At 40.4% G+C, this 21,513-nt stretch overlaps 6 pseudogenes; all 6 read left to right on the top strand.

Annotated features, from left to right (window-relative positions):
• The first annotated feature begins 1,912 nt into the window (after positions 1–1,912).
• Positions 1,913–2,030, top strand: LOC134898390 (5S ribosomal RNA; annotated as a pseudogene).
• Positions 2,031–2,185: 155 nt separating this feature from the next.
• On the top strand, positions 2,186–2,303 carry LOC134897566 (5S ribosomal RNA; annotated as a pseudogene).
• Positions 2,304–8,919: 6,616 nt separating this feature from the next.
• LOC134898391 (5S ribosomal RNA) lies at positions 8,920–9,037 on the top strand (annotated as a pseudogene).
• Positions 9,038–9,192: 155 nt separating this feature from the next.
• On the top strand, positions 9,193–9,310 carry LOC134896362 (5S ribosomal RNA; annotated as a pseudogene).
• Positions 9,311–15,930: 6,620 nt separating this feature from the next.
• LOC134898392 (5S ribosomal RNA) lies at positions 15,931–16,048 on the top strand (annotated as a pseudogene).
• Positions 16,049–16,203: 155 nt separating this feature from the next.
• LOC134896363 (5S ribosomal RNA) lies at positions 16,204–16,321 on the top strand (annotated as a pseudogene).
• The last annotated feature ends 5,192 nt before the right edge of the window (positions 16,322–21,513 follow it).

Here is a 21,513-nt window from a genome sequence, read left to right on the forward strand (position 1 = left end):
CTTTACACCACAGATGAGCCTCTCATACACGTTACTTCACAGTATGGCCCATTGTACACATTATGCCATGGTAGAGCCACTTATACATGTTACGCCACAGTAGAGCCCCTTATAAACACTATGCCATGGTAGAGACCCCTATACACATTATGCCATGGTAGAGTTTCCTATACACATTATGCCATGATAGAGCCACTTATATGTCATGTCTGAAGTAGGGCTTGGCTTGGGCAGATCTTTGTGGGCGGGGCTAGCTTGGAAGGAGTGTGAATGAAGCGATTAGGCTTTAACTAGGATTTGCGCATGAAACTTGAAATTAGGCAGATACTCCAAAGGTAAATGAAACATGAGCAATACTTTATTAAAACTGATACTGTAGATCACTGCTAATTCTGAAAGAAGAATATAATATAACTTGAAATTTTAGCCGGAATGGATCGGGAATGATGACACATTGGAAAAGTCCTTGAAAGATGCAAATGTACTTCAAATAAATGAAGACCGGAATGAAACTGGAACGGACTGAAGTGCTGATCGGGCTGGGTCCGTAACAATGACACTAAAAAGATCCTTAATAGATGCAAATGTAATTATAATAAATGCAAACCAGAACAGAACCAGAACAGACTGAAATGCTAACCGGGCTGGGTCTGGAATGATAACACTAAAGAGATCCTTTATAGATGCAAATGTAGTTATGGTAAATGCAAACCGGAATAAAACCGGAACGGACTAAAGAGCTGACCAGTCTGTGTCCAGAATAATGACACTGGAGAACTCCTTGAAAGATGTAGGTATAATAAGCAGATACACTTGCTATTTTAAAATCACCAGACTGATACTGGATCAAACACTGAATATGTAAGAAGAGCCCAGCACAAAGCTGTTACTTCCTGAGAAGAGACTGTTTTACTGACTGCCTGATGTCAGCAGGAAATCACCTTTATACCCAATGGTGCTCAGAGATTGGATGCTGCGGTCAACTGGCTGAAAGGGACTCCAGGACTGGACAATGGAAAATCATCTGACAGAATCTGAGATGGCAACGCCCAGGTCTACACTCCCCTCTGTGTTGTACTGCAGTAATTATACCTTACTTGCAGACACAAATCTGCACAATTTTGTCTCTAATACCCGCCTATGCCTTTAAGGTTTTTTGATTCAGGTATTTAACCGCGATCTCAACACACAAGTGTATGTATGGTAGCATTTTCTATTTTGATTTCAACACACAAGTGTATTTATGGTAGCATTCTCTATTTGCTGGCATTTATCATTGTTTATTTGAGATTTGATATTAATCTTTCCCACTCTGAAAGGTTGATAGTACCATTTATGAGCCAGCCGTGAGCTCTTACAAACATATGATCCCTCACCTGCTTTTTCTTTATTATTATTGTGCTAATTGTCAATTAACTACTTTTTGAGCTATTTCTTAGCTTGGTTCTATAAAGAGTTGATATAGATCAATCGCATTCCAACTATAGGATTATATATACTGTCCATGAGCCAGCCTTGAGCTCCTTTTGTCAGCACATGATTACTTATTTGATTTTCTTCTCAGGGGGCCAGCAAGTGTTGTGCTGATTATCATTATATCATTTATATGCCTTTTCCTGAGCTCAGATTGTAATTAATCAATCTCTTCATTCATCAATTATAATTCTTTCTCTAATCCAAGAAACGAGATACTCACACACACCTCACATTATCTTCTTAGCATCTTTATGAAAGTCCACTATCTGCCATACTTCACCTACCACATCACATCTATACCAAACACAGACACTCAAAATCATCCTGACACACCTCTGTCTGGAAATACCAATTTGAGACCATCTGTGGCCTTGGTTGAGTGTGAAGTACAACAAGCAGTGCACCCTCCCTCAGCACTTATATCTTCCCTATATCGGCCCACGGCCATACTACCCTGAATACGCCCGATCTTGTCCAATCTCGGAAGCTAAGCAGGCATGGCCTGGTCAGTATCAGGAAGGAGAACCTCCTGAGAATACCAGGTGCAGTGGGCCCATTTTAAAGGACAAATCTCATCCCACGTTCGCTGCTACTGTGTCTGAAAAACACTCCCAGACCATCTATGGTTTTGATTTAAGTACAGTACAGACAATAGGAGTGGATTCTCAGATTCTCTCTCTCATCTTTTTTCTCACATTTCCAACGATAGGCCCACGGCCATACTACCCTGAATGCGCCCGATCTTGTCCGATCTCGGAAGCTAAGCAGGTATGGCCTGGTCAGTATCAGGAAGGGAAACCCCCTGAGAATACCAGGTGCAGTGGCCCCCCCCCCCTTTTTTTCGCTCTCAAGAGAACCTGCTTACATACTCTATCTCGCCACCACATTACACTTTCATTGATAACCTTCATTCCAAGGCATGTACAGTGACTCTTTTGGATACACTTTATTTCATCAGAACATCATGGTATCCATTAAACATACTCTTTTTGATATTTACACCTTCTTTTAGTAACTTGTACCTCATTTGCTAAAAAGGTTAAACAAGTTCCTTCTTTAAATATTAGACACGAGTCTTAAAATCCCTTCACATTTACTTCTTTTTACTCAAGAAACAATTAAAGGTTAAGTTTTATTCTATTTCTTTTCTTATTCCACTCACATCATACTAATCATTACAAACGAGTGCTCCCAAACAAGGGTTTTTTTGTCTTTTCTCTCCTTTTTCATATGTAGTCCAATCTACAAAATTCCTGGGAGCACCGCCAATTAATAGCAGTTTAAAATTTCTTTTGGCAACTGCATATATATTGGTTCCTTCATGTTATGTTATTTCTATATCTTGTTTAGATTGTAAAGACTAGTGCGGTTCCACATTGAATTTATCTGTATACAATTTTGGTACTGAGGTCTTTTCCTCAGCTCTCGGACCCAGCACAGTCACCCTAGGCAGATTTTCAAGCCTCTACTAAAACTGATTGCTCTATTTCTCATTTTTGAACCTTTCCCTTTAAGTTTTTGTTTCAAGAATTGCAGACGCCCCCTCTCTCTTAGCTCCAACGACCAGTACGAATATGAGCACTTTCAGTTTAAAAACTGAACTGAAGAACAAAAGATCTATAGAAGACCTAGATACCATCTTTCCTATCAAGATCCCTGATCCCATTACAGATACTAATTGGGAAGATGACCTATCTCTTTTGAAGAGAACTCTCCAAAGGCGCATCAGAGTTGATTGGGATTTAACAAGTTTAGAACACTATTGTAGACAAAAAATATCTCCAAGAGGTCTACGGCCTAAACTTTTTCCCTCATTCACACTTTCCACAGATAGTCTACGCAAAGATTGGGAACAATGCCTCTTAAAATGTTCCCAGGACTTAATGGGCATTCTAATAAAACACAATCACTTAATTATGGAAGAATGTACTAAAGAAATTGATACCTTGGGTCAAAAATTGGAACAATGGGAAGGCAATCCTTCCTTTCAAGATTTCTTCTGTAAAATGAAAAAAGATCTTGAGGTATATGAGGATAACACAATTGAAAGGAAGAAATCTAAGTTCGCAAGGGACAAACGCGACTTTACTTCTGGGCACATCTTTAAATGGACCCAACAAACTCGCAGAAGGGAAGCGACCAGACGGGAGTATACACCATCATCCTCTGAAGTCGAACCATCAGATACAGAAGATCACCCAGATTCCAACTCTGATTCAAGAGATCCCTTCGATCGCAGGAGGGATTCCAGTCATCACTCCACTTCTACATCCACCTCTTTTTTAGAGGTAGGCAGGGGCAAGACCCGTGGATACCCTGCAAAACAAAAACCAGGCGGGGGGGAAGGAAGAACATCAAGACAAAGATGGCGGTCACCGCAGCAAAGACGATACCCCTCCAGGAAACAGAAGTAACTAATGAAGGCCTCACCAAATTAAGGATAATCAATCTATCTACACATGCTCTCACTCAGGACCAAACCAGTGTCCTTGAGAAAGGTCTTTCATTTTCACCGACTAATCATTTCGATCGGTTTAAGTGGGAAATAAGTCTTCGACATTTTGGCCGCAAGCTTTTACTTAAAAAACATTTCTCCAAGAAAGATAAGTCCATCCTCCCGTCAAATAGTGACACAGCTGACTGGTCACAGCAGGAACAAGATGCTCTAGCCATTTTAGAAGAACTATCGGATGAACAACCCTCCACTTCCACCCGCCCAATTTGTAAAAACAAGTCGACCTTTTATCCTCAGGACAACCAGAGTCCTGAGATAAAGGTGTTTTTGGATCTGGTGTCACGTGACTTTGACCTACTCTACCGGCGCCAGAAATCTTTCAGATCTATTGGCAATCTATCCAGACAACAAAAAGCAGCCATAAAAGAGATGCAAAAATGGGACGACGTACAGATCAAAATGTCAGACAAAGGAGGAAATATCGTGATATGGCCCACTACATTATATCTCAAAGAGGCCAATAGACAATTGAACGATACCTCCTGTTACAAGACGACCCTATTTGACCCCACACAGAACTTTTCAAACCTATATTCTCGGATCATCAACAAACATCTTCAACAAGGCACCATCACTAAAACCGAATGGGACTATCTGAACACCCCGCACCCAAGGACGCCGACACTCTATTTGCTACCAAAAGTCCACAAAAATGTGGATAATCCACCTGGACGACCAATTATATCAGGTAATGGGGGCCTTCTAGAAAGAGCCAGCTGCTTCCTTGATGTCCATCTTCGACAACATGTCCTCACCCTTCCTTCATATGTCAAGGACACGACTGATGTCCTGAAGAAAATCCAAGGTATACGATTGGAAGACTCCCACATAATGGTTGGATTAGATGTTGAATCTCTATATACATCCATCAAACACGACTTGGGCATTAATGCGGTTAAATACTTTCTGTCCATGGGTGACACTGGTGATTTTCAGGATTTCCTTTTAGAATTACTCCATTTTGTGTTGAATCACAACTATTTTCTTTTCAACAATCGTTTCTATGTACAGACCAGAGGCACCGCTATGGGGGCGGCATGTGCCCCCACATATGCGAACCTCTTTTTAGGTTGGTGGGAACGAGAAATGGTATTCAACGATGATCAAGAGGAATTCACTAACCACATTATCATCTGGATTCGTTACATCGACGATATCTTTATGATCTGGGATGGTACCCAAGACAAATTGGATCAGTATATCCTCTCTCTCAATACCAATCAGATCAATATGAAATTTACATATACCAGCAGTAAATCCTCCATTCCATTCCTCGATCTCAGGATATATCGAGATGAGACCAACACAATAGCCACTGAAATCTTCAGGAAAGAAACTTCAACCAACAGTTTACTTCATTCAACTAGCAGCCATTTCCCATCAACCATCAAAAACATTCCTAAAGGAGAATTCCTTAGTCTCAAAAGGAATTGCACTGAAGACTCCACCTTCCAAACTAAAAGCATTGACTTGGCTGCGAGGTTGAAAGAACGAGGATACAGCAATAGACTTATCAAAAGGGCCAAATCTGAAGTGCAGAAAGTAGAACGGGACTCCTTGGTTTTCCCCACTACAAAAACTAAGGAAGATAAAAATACCCTACGCTTCATCGGTGACTTCTGTAAAAATTGGAAAGATGCACGTAAAATTTTACAAACCCACTGGCACATCCTGAAAATGGATGAAGATATTTCGGACAACATTGGCCAGAACATCAACATGAGCTGGAGGAGGGCACCAAACTTAAAAGATAAACTGGTAAGAAGTTACTTCTCGCAGCCTTCAAAACCAAGACCACTCAAAGGCAGTTATCCTTGTGGTAAATGTAAACTGTGCCCACATATCTCCAACCTTACATCAATCTTGGACAAATTCAATCAGCAAATCACAGTGCAAGATTTCTTCAACTGTAGGACAGAGAATGTGATCTATTGCATCTCATGTACCTGTAACTTAAGATACGTGGGCATGACATCTCGTATGTTTAAAGTCAGGGCACTTGAACATATTAGTACGGTGAGAAATGCTAAATCAGACTTAGCCCAATTTAAGAAGCTTACCACAGTTGCAAGACATTTTTTACGTTTCCATGACAGTCGAATAGAAGATCTACATTTCTCAGGTCTGGAACATGTAAAAATGGGATTAAGAGGCGGAGACTATAGTAAGGCACTCCAGAAAAAGGAATCCGAATGGATCTTCAAGCTGGACACTCTGATGCCCAAAGGTTTAAATGAATACATCAATTACAGCATCTTCCTGCCTACATAATTCCAATACCCATCCATCTAGCTCCTTTTCCACCCACATCCCTGTCCATCCCCCATCCCCATCTTCCTTCACACCCTCACTTTAACCCTCACCCTTCTCTTTCCTTTCTTTCCATAACAAACACCCCCCCCCTCTTTTCCCCCTCCCCTTCCCCTCTCTTTCTTCCTTTTCCTTCCTTTTCTGTCACTCATTCTCTCTTTTCCTCTTTTTCCTCTCTTCTCCTTTTCACAATCTTCATCACATTTCCAACCGCCCACCTACCCACTTCTTTTCCCTCTTTCTCTTTTCCCTTTCTTCTGTCTCCCTTTTCCCATCCACCACTTTCTTCTCCCCCCCCCCCCATTTGTTGTTGTTCTTTCCCCCCTCCATTCTTCCACAGCGCATAATGTTTATGTGTTTCATTGTCCCTTTTCACTTTCCCCTAGTCCCCAACCTCACTTTTCCTCTTCACTTGCCACAATTCCTCCATGGCCCTCTTGACTCTGTCAATTCTACTCATTTTTTCCCCCCACACTCTATACCCTTCTCCCAATTACAGACCATATAACACTCACACACTTTCCTATCCACACAACCACAATCTTAGTATCATTTCATCTTCCGTTCCTTCCACACGTCACACCCATTCATCGCACCATTATCCTCACATTCAAGCTACAACCCCTTCCCCCCTTTTTCACCACGCATCCAACATCAGCACTATTCCCTTTCATTTCCATGCAGCACACCCTCACTCGTACCCCCCTTTTCTTCACCCAACCATTGTATTCTTTTTCACTATTCTTTTTCACCATTCACATTTATCTATCATTATCATATTCAGTTATTTACACTAATATATTTTTATTTTCATCATTATTATCATTTATATTTATATTTATTTTTATTTATATTCATTTATATTTTATATTTATTTTTTATTATTTTCATTATTTACACTTATTATTATTTTTATTTATATATATTTATATTTTTATTTTCATTTGTATTTCTTGTATATTTATATTTACATTTATTTTCACATTTCTCCCTTTACATTCTAACAATTTATTCACATTTCCTTTCATTTCTCAACAGTTTATTCACCTCAACATTTTCTTCCCATTTTCCCATTTCTATCTTCACCTCTTATCTCTTTTTTCTTTTTTCATTTACCTTCCTCCTACTTTTACCCACATCTGCAATTATTACATTCACATTCCTTCTCTTCCTTCCTTCCGCCCTTTTCCCTTCCCCTTTCCCTTTTCCAATATGGATTCCACTGGTCATCGCATCTGAGATCTGATAGGTTCAACCATCAGTCAGTCAAATCAATTTGACAATTTCATTGGTCATCTCAGCATTTAAGTACTGGCCACAAGAGAGCAGCAGACAGAGGCTCTCGTGACCAAGCCCAATCAGGTGAAACGTACGTCGAGAGTACGTCAGTGACGTCATCGCGGCCACGCCCATTCCGGAAGCGGGCGGCCGCGTTCGCCACTTAGCGGGACTGTGAACAGAGGAGACCTGGACAAACGTTCGCCGCATACCTTGCGGCCGTGGTAACTGACACTAGACCACCAGGGCTTTAAGTGTGCTGCGGGAACTAATCGAGCACAATGACATTTAATCCGGTGCCTAACACTGACTGTATACTTGAGTATATAACCATTTATTATTATATTTGATTTCAGTGCTGGGGTCATCTCTATCAGATCACCAGGATTTAAATCTGTGCTTACACATATTACCAATTGTATAAAAAAGGTTTCTCCGCATACACAGTGGTAGTGGCATCAGATACTAGATCTCAGTATACCACTACACTCCCCTCTGTGTTGTACTGCAGTAATTATACCTTACTTGCAGACACAAATCTGCACAATTTTGTCTCTAATACCCGCCTATGCCTTTAAGGTTTTTTGATTCAGGTATTTAACCGCAATCTCAACACACAAGTGTATGTATGGTAGCATTTTCTATTTTGATTTCAACACACAAGTGTATTTATGGTAGCATTCTCTATTTGCTGGCATTTATCATTGTTTATTTGAGATTTGATATTAATCTTTCCCACTCTGAAAGGTTGATAGTACCATTTATGAGCCAGCCGTGAGCTCTTACAAACATATGATCCCTCACCTGCTTTTTCTTTATTATTATTGTGCTAATTGTCAATTAACTACTTTTTGAGCTATTTCTTAGCTTGGTTCTATAAAGAGTTGATATAGATCAATCGCATTCCAACTATAGGATTATATATACTGTCCATGAGCCAGCCTTGAGCTCCTTTTGTCAGCACATGATTACTTATTTGATTTTCTTCTCAGGGGGCCAGCAAGTGTTGTGCTGATTATCATTATATCATTTATATGCCTTTTCCTGAGCTCAGATTGTAATTAATCAATCTCTTCATTCATCAATTATAATTCTTTCTCTAATCCAAGAAACGAGATACTCACACACACCTCACATTATCTTCTTAGCATCTTTATGAAAGTCCACTATCTGCCATACTTCACCTACCACATCACATCTATACCAAACACAGACACTCAAAATCATCCTGACACACCTCTGTCTGGAAATACCAATTTGAGACCATCTGTGGCCTTGGTTGAGTGTGAAGTACAACAAGCAGTGCACCCTCCCTCAGCACTTATATCTTCCCTATATCGGCCCACGGCCATACTACCCTGAATACGCCCGATCTTGTCCAATCTCGGAAGCTAAGCAGGCATGGCCTGGTCAGTATCAGGAAGGAGAACCTCCTGAGAATACCAGGTGCAGTGGGCCCATTTTAAAGGACAAATCTCATCCCACGTTCTCTGCTACTGTGTCTGAAAAACACTCCCAGACCATCTATGGTTTTGATTTAAGTACAGTACAGACAATAGGAGTGGATTCTCAGATTCTCTCTCTCATCTTTTTTCTCACATTTCCAACGATAGGCCCACGGCCATACTACCCTGAATGCGCCCGATCTTGTCCGATCTCGGAAGCTAAGCAGGTATGGCCTGGTCAGTATCAGGAAGGGAAACCCCCTGAGAATACCAGGTGCAGTGGGCCCCCCCCTTTTTTTCGCTCTCAAGAGAACCTGCTTACCAACTCAATCTCGCCACCACATTACACTTTCATTGATAACCTTCATTCCAAGGCATGTACAGTGACTCTTTTGGATACACTTTATTTCATCAGAACATCATGGTATCCATTAAACATACTCTTTTTGATATTTTCACCTTCTTTTAGTAACTTGTACCTCATTTGCTAAAAAGGTTAAACAAGTTCCTTCTTTAAATATTAGACACGAGTCTTAAAATCCCTTCACATTTACTTCTTTTTACTCAAGAAACAATTAAAGGTTAAGTTTTATTCTATTTCTTTTCTTATTCCACTCACATCATACTAATCATTACAAACGAGTGCTCCCAAACAAGGGTTTTTTTGTCTTTTCTCTCCTTTTTCATATGTAGTCCAATCTACAAAATTCCTGGGAGCACCGCCAATTAATAGCAGTTTAAAATTTCTTTTGGCAACTGCATATATATTGGTTCCTTCATGTTATGTTATTTCTATATCTTGTTTAGATTGTAAAGACTAGTGCGGTTCCACATTGAATTTATCTGTATACAATTTTGGTACTGAGGTCTTTTCCTCAGCTCTCGGACCCAGCACAGTCACCCTAGGCAGATTTTCAAGCCTCTACTAAAACTGATTGCTCTATTTCTCATTTTTGAACCTTTCCCTTTAAGTTTTTGTTTCAAGAATTGCAGACGCCCCCTCTCTCTTAGCTCCAACGACCAGTACGAATATGAGCACTTTCAGTTTAAAAACTGAACTGAAGAACAAAAGATCTATAGAAGACCTAGATACCATCTTTCCTATCAAGATCCCTGATCCCATTACAGATACTAATTGGGAAGATGACCTATCTCTTTTGAAGAGAACTCTCCAAAGGCGCATCAGAGTTGATTGGGATTTAACAAGTTTAGAACACTATTGTAGACAAAAAATATCTCCAAGAGGTCTACGGCCTAAACTTTTTCCCTCATTCACACTTTCCACAGATAGTCTACGCAAAGATTGGGAACAATGCCTCTTAAAATGTTCCCAGGACTTAATGGGCATTCTAATAAAACACAATCACTTAATTATGGAAGAATGTACTAAAGAAATTGATACCTTGGGTCAAAAATTGGAACAATGGGAAGGCAATCCTTCCTTTCAAGATTTCTTCTGTAAAATGAAAAAAGATCTTGAGGTATATGAGGATAACATAATTGAAAGGAAGAAATCTAAGTTCGCAAGGGACAAACGCGACTTTACTTCTGGGCACATCTTTAAATGGACCCAACAAACTCGCAGAAGGGAAGCGACCAGACGGGAGTATACACCATCATCCTCTGAAGTCGAACCATCAGATACAGAAGATCACCCAGATTCCAACTCTGATTCAAGAGATCCCTTCGATCGCAGGAGGGATTCCAGTCATCACTCCACTTCTACATCCACCTCTTTTTTAGAGGTAGGCAGGGGCAAGACCCGTGGATACCCTGCAAAACAAAAACCAGGCGGGGGGGAAGGAAGAACATCAAGACAAAGATGGCGGTCACCGCAGCAAAGACGATACCCCTCCAGGAAACAGAAGTAACTAATGAAGGCCTCACCAAATTAAGGATAATCAATCTATCTACACATGCTCTCACTCAGGACAGGACCAAACCAGTGTCCTTGAGAAAGGTCTTTCATTTTCACCGACTAATCATTTCGATCGGTTTAAGTGGGAAATAAGTCTTCGACATTTTGGCCGCAAGCTTTTACTTAAAAAACATTTCTCCAAGAAAGATAAGTCCATCCTCCCGTCAAATAGTGACACAGCTGACTGGTCACAGCAGGAACAAGATGCTCTAGCCATTTTAGAAGAACTATCGGATGAACAACCCTCCACTTCCACCCGCCCAATTTGTAAAAACAAGTCGACCTTTTATCCTCAGGACAACCAGAGTCCTGAGATAAAGGTGTTTTTGGATCTGGTGTCACGTGACTTTGACCTACTCTACCGGCGCCAGAAATCTTTCAGATCTATTGGCAATCTATCCAGACAACAAAAAGCAGCCATAAAAGAGATGCAAAAATGGGACGACGTACAGATCAAAATGTCAGACAAAGGAGGAAATATCGTGATATGGCCCACTACATTATATCTCAAAGAGGCCAATAGACAATTGAACGATACCTCCTGTTACAAGACGACCCTATTTGACCCCACACAGAACTTTTCAAACCTATATTCTCGGATCATCAACAAACATCTTCAACAAGGCACCATCACTAAAACCGAATGGGACTATCTGAACACCCCGCACCCAAGGACGCCGACACTCTATTTGCTACCAAAAGTCCACAAAAATGTGGATAATCCACCTGGACGACCAATTATATCAGGTAATGGGGGCCTTCTAGAAAGAGCCAGCTGCTTCCTTGATGTCCATCTTCGACAACATGTCCTCACCCTTCCTTCATATGTCAAGGACACGACTGATGTCCTGAAGAAAATCCAAGGTATACGATTGGAAGACTCCCACATAATGGTTGGATTAGATGTTGAATCTCTATATACATCCATCAAACACGACTTGGGCATTAATGCGGTTAAATACTTTCTGTCCATGGGTGACACTGGTGATTTTCAGGATTTCCTTTTAGAATTACTCCATTTTGTGTTGAATCACAACTATTTTCTTTTCAACAATCGTTTCTATGTACAGACCAGAGGCACCGCTATGGGGGCGGCATGTGCCCCCACATATGCGAACCTCTTTTTAGGTTGTGGGAACGAGAAATGGTATTCAACGATGATCAAGAGGAATTCACTAACCACATTATCATCTGGATTCGTTACATCGACGATATCTTTATGATCTGGGATGGTACCCAAGACAAATTGGATCAGTATATCCTCTCTCTCAATACCAATCAGATCAATATGAAATTTACATATACCAGCAGTAAATCCTCCATTCCATTCCTCGATCTCAGGATATATCGAGATGAGACCAACACAATAGCCACTGAAATCTTCAGGAAAGAAACTTCAACCAACAGTTTACTTCATTCAACTAGCAGCCATTTCCCATCAACCATCAAAAACATTCCTAAAGGAGAATTCCTTAGACTCAAAAGGAATTGCACTGAAGACTCCACCTTCCAAACTAAAAGCATTGACTTGGCTGCGAGGTTGAAAGAACGAGGATACAGCAATAGACTTATCAAAAGGGCCAAATCTGAAGTGCAGAAAGTAGAACGGGACTCCTTGGTTTTCCCCACTGCAAAAACTAAGGAAGATAAAAATACTCTACGCTTCATCGGTGACTTCTGTAAAAATTGGAAAGATGCACGTAAAATTTTACAAACCCACTGGCACATCCTGAAAATGGATGAAGATATTTCGGACAACATTGGCCAGAACATCAACATGAGCTGGAGGAGGGCACCAAACTTAAAAGATAAACTGGTAAGAAGTTACTTCTCGCAGCCTTCAAAACCAAGACCTCTCAAAGGCAGTTATCCTTGTGGTAAATGTAAACTGTGCCCACATATCTCCAACCTTACATCAATCTTGGACAAATTCAATCAGCAAATCACAGTGCAAGATTTCTTCAACTGTAGGACAGAGAATGTGATCTATTGCATCTCATGTACCTGTAACTTAAGATACGTGGGCATGACATCTCGTATGTTTAAAGTCAGGGCACTTGAACATATTAGTACGGTGAGAAATGCTAAATCAGACTTAGCCCAATTTAAGAAGCTTACCACAGTTGCAAGACATTTTTTACGTTTCCATGACAGTCGAATAGAAGATCTACATTTCTCAGGTCTGGAACATGTAAAAATGGGATTAAGAGGCGGAGACTATAGTAAGGCACTCCAGAAAAAGGAATCCGAATGGATCTTCAAGCTGGACACTCTGATGCCCAAAGGTTTAAATGAATACATCAATTACAGCATCTTCCTGCCTACATAATTCCAATACCCATCCATCTAGCTCCTTTTCCACCCACATCCCTGTCCATCCCCCATCCCCATCTTCCTTCACACCCTCACTTTAACCCTCACCCTTCTCTTTCCTTTCTTTCCATAACAAACACCCCCCCCCCTCTTTTCCCCCTCCCCTTCCCCTTCCCCTCTCTTTCTTCCTTTACCTTCCTTTTCTGTCACTCATTCTCTCTTTTCCTCTTTTTCCTCTCTTCTCCTTTTCACAATCTTCATCACATTTCCAACCGCCCACCTACCCACTTCTTTTCCCTCTTTCTCTTTTCCCTTTCTTCTTTCTCCCTTTTCCCATCCACCACTTTCTTCTCCCCCCCCCCCCATTTGTTGTTGTTCTTTCCCCCCTCCATTCTTCCACAGCGCATAATGTTTATGTGTTTCATTGTCCCTTTTCACTTTCCCCTAGTCCCCAACCTCACTTTTCCTCTTCACTTGCCACAATTCCTCCATGGCCCTCTTGACTCTGTCAATTCTACTCATTTTTTCCCCCCACACTCTATACCCTTCTCCCAATTACAGACCATATAACACTCACACACTTTCCTATCCACACAACCACAATCTTAGTATCATTTCATCTTCCGTTCCTTCCACACGTCACACCCATTCATCGCACCATTATCCTCACATTCAAGCTACAACCCCTTCCCCCCTTTTTCACCACGCATCCAACATCAGCACTATTCCCTTTCATTTCCATGCAGCACACCCTCACTCGTACCCCCCTTTTCTTCACCCAACCATTGTATTCTTTTTCACTATTCTTTTTCACCATTCACATTTATCTATCATTATCATATTCAGTTATTTACACTAATATATTTTTATTTTCATCATTATTATCATTTATATTTATTTTTATTTATATTCATTTATATTTTATATTTATTTTTTATTATTTTCATTATTTACACTTATTATTATTTTTATTTATATATATTTATATTTTTATTTTCATTTGTATTTCTTGTATATTTATATTTACATTTATTTTCACATTTCTCCCTTTACATTCTAACAATTTATTCACATTTCCTTTCATTTCTCAACAGTTTATTCACCTCAACATTTTCTTCCCATTTTCCCATTTCTATCTTCACCTCTTATCTCTTTTTTCTTTTTTCATTTACCTTCCTCCTACTTTTACCCACATCTGCAATTATTACATTCACATTCCTTCTCTTCCTTCCTTCCGCCCTTTTCCCTTCCCCTTTCCCTTTTCCAATATGGATTCCACTGGTCATCGCATCTGAGATCTGATAGGTTCAACCATCAGTCAGTCAAATCAATTTGACAATTTCATTGGTCATCTCAGCATTTAAGTACTGGCCACAAGAGAGCAGCAGACAGAGGCTCTCGTGACCAAGCCCAATCAGGTGAAACGTACGTCGAGAGTACGTCAGTGACGTCATCGCGGCCACGCCCATTCCGGAAGCGGGCGGCCGCGTTCGCCACTGTAGCGGGACTGTGAACAGAGGAGACCTGGACAAACGTTCGCCGCATACCTTGCGGCCGTGGTAACTGACACTAGACCACCAGGGCTTTAAGTGTGCTGCGGGAACTAATCGAGCACAATGACATTTAATCCGGTGCCTAACACTGACTGTATACTTGAGTATATAACCATTTATTATTATATTTGATTTCAGTGCTGGGGTCATCTCTATCAGATCACCAGGATTTAAATCTGTGCTTACACATATTACCAATTGTATAAAAAAGGTTTCTCCGCATACACAGTGGTAGTGGCATCAGATACTAGATCTCAGTATACCACTACACTCCCCTCTGTGTTGTACTGCAGTAATTATACCTTACTTGCAGACACAAATCTGCACAATTTTGTCTCTAATACCCGCCTATGCCTTTAAGGTTTTTTGATTCAGGTATTTAACCGCGATCTCAACACACAAGTGTATGTATGGTAGCATTTTCTATTTTGATTTCAACACACAAGTGTATTTATGGTAGCATTCTCTATTTGCTGGCATTTATCATTGTTTATTTGAGATTTGATATTAATCTTTCCCACTCTGAAAGGTTGATAGTACCATTTATGAGCCAGCCGTGAGCTCTTACAAACATATGATCCCTCACCTGCTTTTTCTTTATTATTATTGTGCTAATTGTCAATTAACTACTTTTTGAGCTATTTCTTAGCTTGGTTCTATAAAGAGTTGATATAGATCAATCGCATTCCAACTATAGGATTATATATACTGTCCATGAGCCAGCCTTGAGCTCCTTTTGTCAGCACATGATTACTTATTTGATTTTCTTCTCAGGGGGCCAGCAAGTGTTGTGCTGATTATCATTATATCATTTATATGCCTTTTCCTGAGCTCAGATTGTAATTAATCAATCTCTTCATTCATCAATTATAATTCTTTCTCTAATCCAAGAAACGAGATACTCACACACACCTCACATTATCTTCTTAGCATCTTTATGAAAGTCCACTATCTGCCATACTTCACCTACCACATCACATCTATACCAAACACAGACACTCAAAATCATCCTGACACACCTCTGTCTGGAAATACCAATTTGAGACCATCTGTGGCCTTGGTTGAGTGTGAAGTACAACAAGCAGTGCACCCTCCCTCAGCACTTATATCTTCCCTACATCGGCCCACGGCCATACTACCCTGAATACGCCCGATCTTGTCCAATCTCGGAAGCTAAGCAGGCATGGCCTGGTCAGTATCAGGAAGGAGAACCTCCTGAGAATACCAGGTGCAGTGGGCCCATTTTAAAGGACAAATCTCATCCCACGTTCTCTGCTACTGTGTCTGAAAAACACTCCCAGACCATCTATGGTTTTGATTTAAGTACAGTACAGACAATAGGAGTGGATTCTCAGATTCTCTCTCTCATCTTTTTTCTCACATTTCCAACGATAGGCCCACGGCCATACTACCCTGAATGCGCCCGATCTTGTCCGATCTCGGAAGCTAAGCAGGTATGGCCTGGTCAGTATCAGGAAGGGAAACCCCCTGAGAATACCAGGTGCAGTGGGCCCCCCCCCTTTTTTTCGCTCTCAAGAGAACCTGCTTACCAACTCAATCTCGCCACCACATTACACTTTCATTGATAACCTTCATTCCAAGGCATGTACAGTGACTCTTTTGGATACACTTTATTTCATCAGAACATCATGGTATCCGTTAAACATACTCTTTTTGATATTTTCACCTTCTTTTAGTAACTTGTACCTCATTTGCTAAAAAGGTTAAACAAGTTCCTTCTTTAAATATTAGACACGAGTCTTAAAATCCCTTCACATTTACTTCTTTTTACTCAAGAAACAATTAAAGGTTAAGTTTTATTCTATTTCTTTTCTTATTCCACTCACATCATACTAATCATTACAAACGAGTGCTCCCAAACAAGGGTTTTTTTGTCTTTTCTCTCCTTTTTCATATGTAGTCCAATCTACAAAATTCCTGGGAGCACCGCCAATTAATAGCAGTTTAAAATTTCTTTTGGCAACTGCATATATATTGGTTCCTTCATGTTATGTTATTTCTATATCTTGTTTAGATTGTAAAGACTAGTGCGGTTCCACATTGAATTTATCTGTATACAATTTTGGTACTGAGGTCTTTTCCTCAGCTCTCGGACCCAGCACAGTCACCCTAGGCAGATTTTCAAGCCTCTACTAAAACTGATTGCTCTATTTCTCATTTTTGAACCTTTCCCTTTAAGTTTTTGTTTCAAGAATTGCAGACGCCCCCTCTCTCTTAGCTCCAACGACCAGTACGAATATGAGCACTTTCAGTTTAAAAACTGAACTGAAGAACAAAAGATCTATAGAAGACCTAGATACCATCTTTCCTATCAAGATCCCTGATCCCATTACAGATACTAATTGGGAAGATGACCTATCTCTTTTGAAGAGAACTCTCCAAAGGCGCATCAGAGTTGATTGGGATTTAACAAGTTTAGAACACTATTGTAGACAAAAAATATCTCCAAGAGGTCTACGGCCTAAACTTTTTCCCTCATTCACACTTTCCACAGATAGTCTACGCAAAGATTGGGAACAATGCCTCTTAAAATGTTCCCAGGACTTAATGGGCATTCTAATAAAACACAATCACTTAATTATGGAAGAATGTACTAAAGAAATTGATACCTTGGGTCAAAAATTGGAACAATGGGAAGGCAATCCTTCCTTTCAAGATTTCTTCTGTAAAATGAAAAAAAATCTTGAGGTATATGAGGATAACATAATTGAAAGGAAGAAATCTAAGTTCGCAAGGGACAAACGCGACTTTACTTCTGGGCACATCTTTAAATGGACCCAACAAACTCGCAGAAGGGAAGCGACCAGACGGGAGTATACACCATCATCCTCTGAAGTCGAACCATCAGATACAGAAGATCACCCAGATTCCAACTCTGATTCAAGAGATCCCTTCGATCGCAGGAGGGATTCCAGTCATCACTCCACTTCTACATCCACCTCTTTTTTAGAGGTAGGCAGGGGCAAGACCCGTGGATACCCTGCAAAACAAAAACCAGGCGGGGGGGAAGGAAGAACATCAAGACAAAGATGGCGGTCACCGCAGCAAAGACGATACCCCTCCAGGAAACAGAAGTAACTAATGAAGGCCTCACCAAATTAAGGATAATCAATCTATCTACACATGCTCTCACTCAGGACCAAACCAGTGTCCTTGAGAAAGGTCTTTCATTTTCACCGACTAATCATTTCGATCGGTTTAAGTGGGAAATAAGTCTTCGACATTTTGGCCGCAAGCTTTTACTTAAAAAACATTTCTCCAAGAAAGATAAGTCCATCCTCCCGTCAAATAGTGACACAGCTGACTGGTCACAGCAGGAACAAGATGCTCTAGCCATTTTAGAAGAACTATCGGATGAACAACCCTCCACTTCCACCCGCCCAATTTGTAAAAACAAGTCGACCTTTTATCCTCAGGACAACCAGAGTCCTGAGATAAAGGTGTTTTTGGATCTGGTGTCACGTGACTTTGACCTACTCTACCGGCGCCAGAAATCTTTCAGATCTATTGGCAATCTATCCAGACAACAAAAAGCAGCCATAAAAGAGATGCAAAAATGGGACGACGTACAGATCAAAATGTCAGACAAAGGAGGAAATATCGTGATATGGCCCACTACATTATATCTCAAAGAGGCCAATAGACAATTGAACGATACCTCCTGTTACAAGACGACCCTATTTGACCCCACACAGAACTTTTCAAACCTATATTCTCGGATCATCAACAAACATCTTCAACAAGGCACCATCACTAAAACCGAATGGGACTATCTGAACACCCCGCACCCAAGGACGCCGACACTCTATTTGCTACCAAAAGTCCACAAAAATGTGGATAATCCACCTGGACGACCAATTATATCAGGTAATGGGGGCCTTCTAGAAAGAGCCAGCTGCTTCCTTGATGTCCATCTTCGACAACATGTCCTCACCCTTCCTTCATATGTCAAGGACACGACTGATGTCCTGAAGAAAATCCAAGGTATACGATTGGAAGACTCCCACATAATGGTTGGATTAGATGTTGAATCTCTATATACATCCATCAAACACGACTTGGGCATTAATGCGGTTAAATACTTTCTGTCCATGGGTGACACTGGTGATTTTCAGGATTTCCTTTTAGAATTACTCCATTTTGTGTTGAATCACAACTATTTTCTTTTCAACAATCGTTTCTATGTACAGACCAGAGGCACCGCTATGGGGGCGGCATGTGCCCCCACATATGCGAACCTCTTTTTAGGTTGGTGGGAACGAGAAATGGTATTCAACGATGATCAAGAGGAATTCACTAACCACATTATCATCTGGATTCGTTACATCGACGATATCTTTATGATCTGGGATGGTACCCAAGACAAATTGGATCAGTATATCCTCTCTCTCAATACCAATCAGATCAATATGAAATTTACATATACCAGCAGTTAATCCTCCATTCCATTCCTCGACCTCAGGATATATCGAGATGAGACCAACACAATAGCCACTGAAATCTTCAGGAAAGAAACTTCAACCAACAGTTTACTTCATTCAACTAGCAGCCATTTCCCATCAACCATCAAAAACATTCCTAAAGGAGAATTCCTTAGACTCAAAAGGAATTGCACTGAAGACTCCACCTTCCAAACTAAAAGCATTGACTTGGCTGCGAGGTTGAAAGAACGAGGATACAGCAATAGACTTATCAAAAGGGCCAAATCTGAAGTGCAGAAAGTAGAACGGGACTCCTTGGTTTTCCCCACTACATAAACTAAGGAAGATAAAAATACCCTACGCTTCATCGGTGACTTCTGTAAAAATTGGAAAGATGCACGTAAAATTTTACAAACCCACTGGCACATCCTGAAAATGGATGAAGATATTTCGGACAACATTGGCCAGAACATCAACATGAGCTGGAGGAGGGCACCAAACTTAAAAGATAAACTGGTAAGAAGTTACTTCTCGCAGCCTTCAAAACCAAGACCTCTCAAAGGCAGTTATCCTTGTGGTAAATGTAAACTGTGCCCACATATCTCCAACCTTACATCAATCTTGGACAAATTCAATCAGCAAATCACAGTGCAAGATTTCTTCAACTGTAGGACAGAGAATGTGATCTATTGCATCTCATGTACCTGTAACTTAAGATACGTGGGCATGACATCTCGTATGTTTAAAGTCAGGGCACTTGAACATATTAGTACGGTGAGAAATGCTAAATCAGACTTAGCCCAATTTAAGAAGCTTACCACAGTTGCAAGACATTTTTTACGTTTCCATGACAGTCGAATAGAAGATCTACATTTCTCAGGTCTGGAACATGTAAAAATGGGATTAAGAGGCGGAGACTATAGTAAGGCACTCCAGAAAAAGGAATCCGAATGGATCTTCAAGCTGGACACTCTGATGCCCAAAGGTTTAAATGAATACATCAATTGCAGCATCTTCCTGCCTACATAATTCCAATACCCATCCATCTAGCTCCTTTTCCACCCACATCCCTGTCCATCCCCCATCCCCATCTTCCTTCACACCCTCACTTTAACCCTCACCCTTCTCTTTCCTTTCTTTCCATAACAAACACCCCCCCCCCTCTTTTCCCCATCCCCTTCCCCTCTCTTTCTTCCTTTTCCTTCCTTTTCTGTCACTCATTCTCTCTTTTCCTCTTTTTCCTCTCTTCTCCTTTTCACAATCTTCATCACATTTCCAACCGCCCACCTACCCACTTCTTTTCCCTCTTTCTCTTTTCCCTTTCTTCTTTCTCCCTTTTCCCATCCACCACTTTCTTCTCCCCCCCCCCATTTGTTGTTGTTCTTTCCCCCCTCCATTCTTCCACAGCGCATAATGTTTATGTGTTTCATTGTCCCTTTTCACTTTCCCCTAGTCCCCAACCTCACTTTTCCTCTTCACTTGCCACAATTCCTCCATGGCCCTCTTGACTCTGTCAATTCTACTTATTTTTCCCCCCACACTCTATACCCTTCTCCCAATTACAGACCATATAACACTCACACACTTTCCTATCCACACAACCACAATCTTAGTATCATTTCATCTTCCGTTCCTTCCACACGTCACACCCATTCATCGCACCATTATCCTCACATTCAAGCTACAACCCCTTCCCCCCTTTTTCACCACGCATCCAACATCAGCACTATTCCCTTTCATTTCCATGCAGCACACCCTCACTCGTACCCCCCTTTTCTTCACCCAACCATTGTATTCTTTTTCACTATTCTTTTTCACCATTCACATTTATCTATCATTATCATATTCAGTTATTTACACTAATATATTTTTATTTTCATCATTATTATCATTTATATTTATATTTATTTTTATTTATATTCATTTATATTTTATATTTATTTTTTATTATTTTCATTATTTACACTTATTATTATTTTTATTTATATATATTTATATTTTTATTTTCATTTGTATTTCTTGTATATTTATATTTACATTTATTTTCACATTTCTCCCTTTACATTCTAACAATTTATTCACATTTCCTTTCATTTCTCAACAGTTTATTCACCTCAACATTTTCTTCCCATTTTCCCATTTCTATCTTCACCTCTTATCTTTTTTCTTTTTTCATTTACCTTCCTCCTACTTTTACCCACATCTGCAATTATTACATTCACATTCCTTCTCTTCCTTCCTTCCGCCCTTTTCCCTTCCCCTT

The sequence above is a fragment of the Pseudophryne corroboree genome, chromosome 3, assembly GCF_028390025.1.
Source record: "Pseudophryne corroboree isolate aPseCor3 chromosome 3, aPseCor3.hap2, whole genome shotgun sequence".
Lineage (NCBI taxonomy): Eukaryota > Metazoa > Chordata > Amphibia > Anura > Myobatrachidae > Pseudophryne > Pseudophryne corroboree.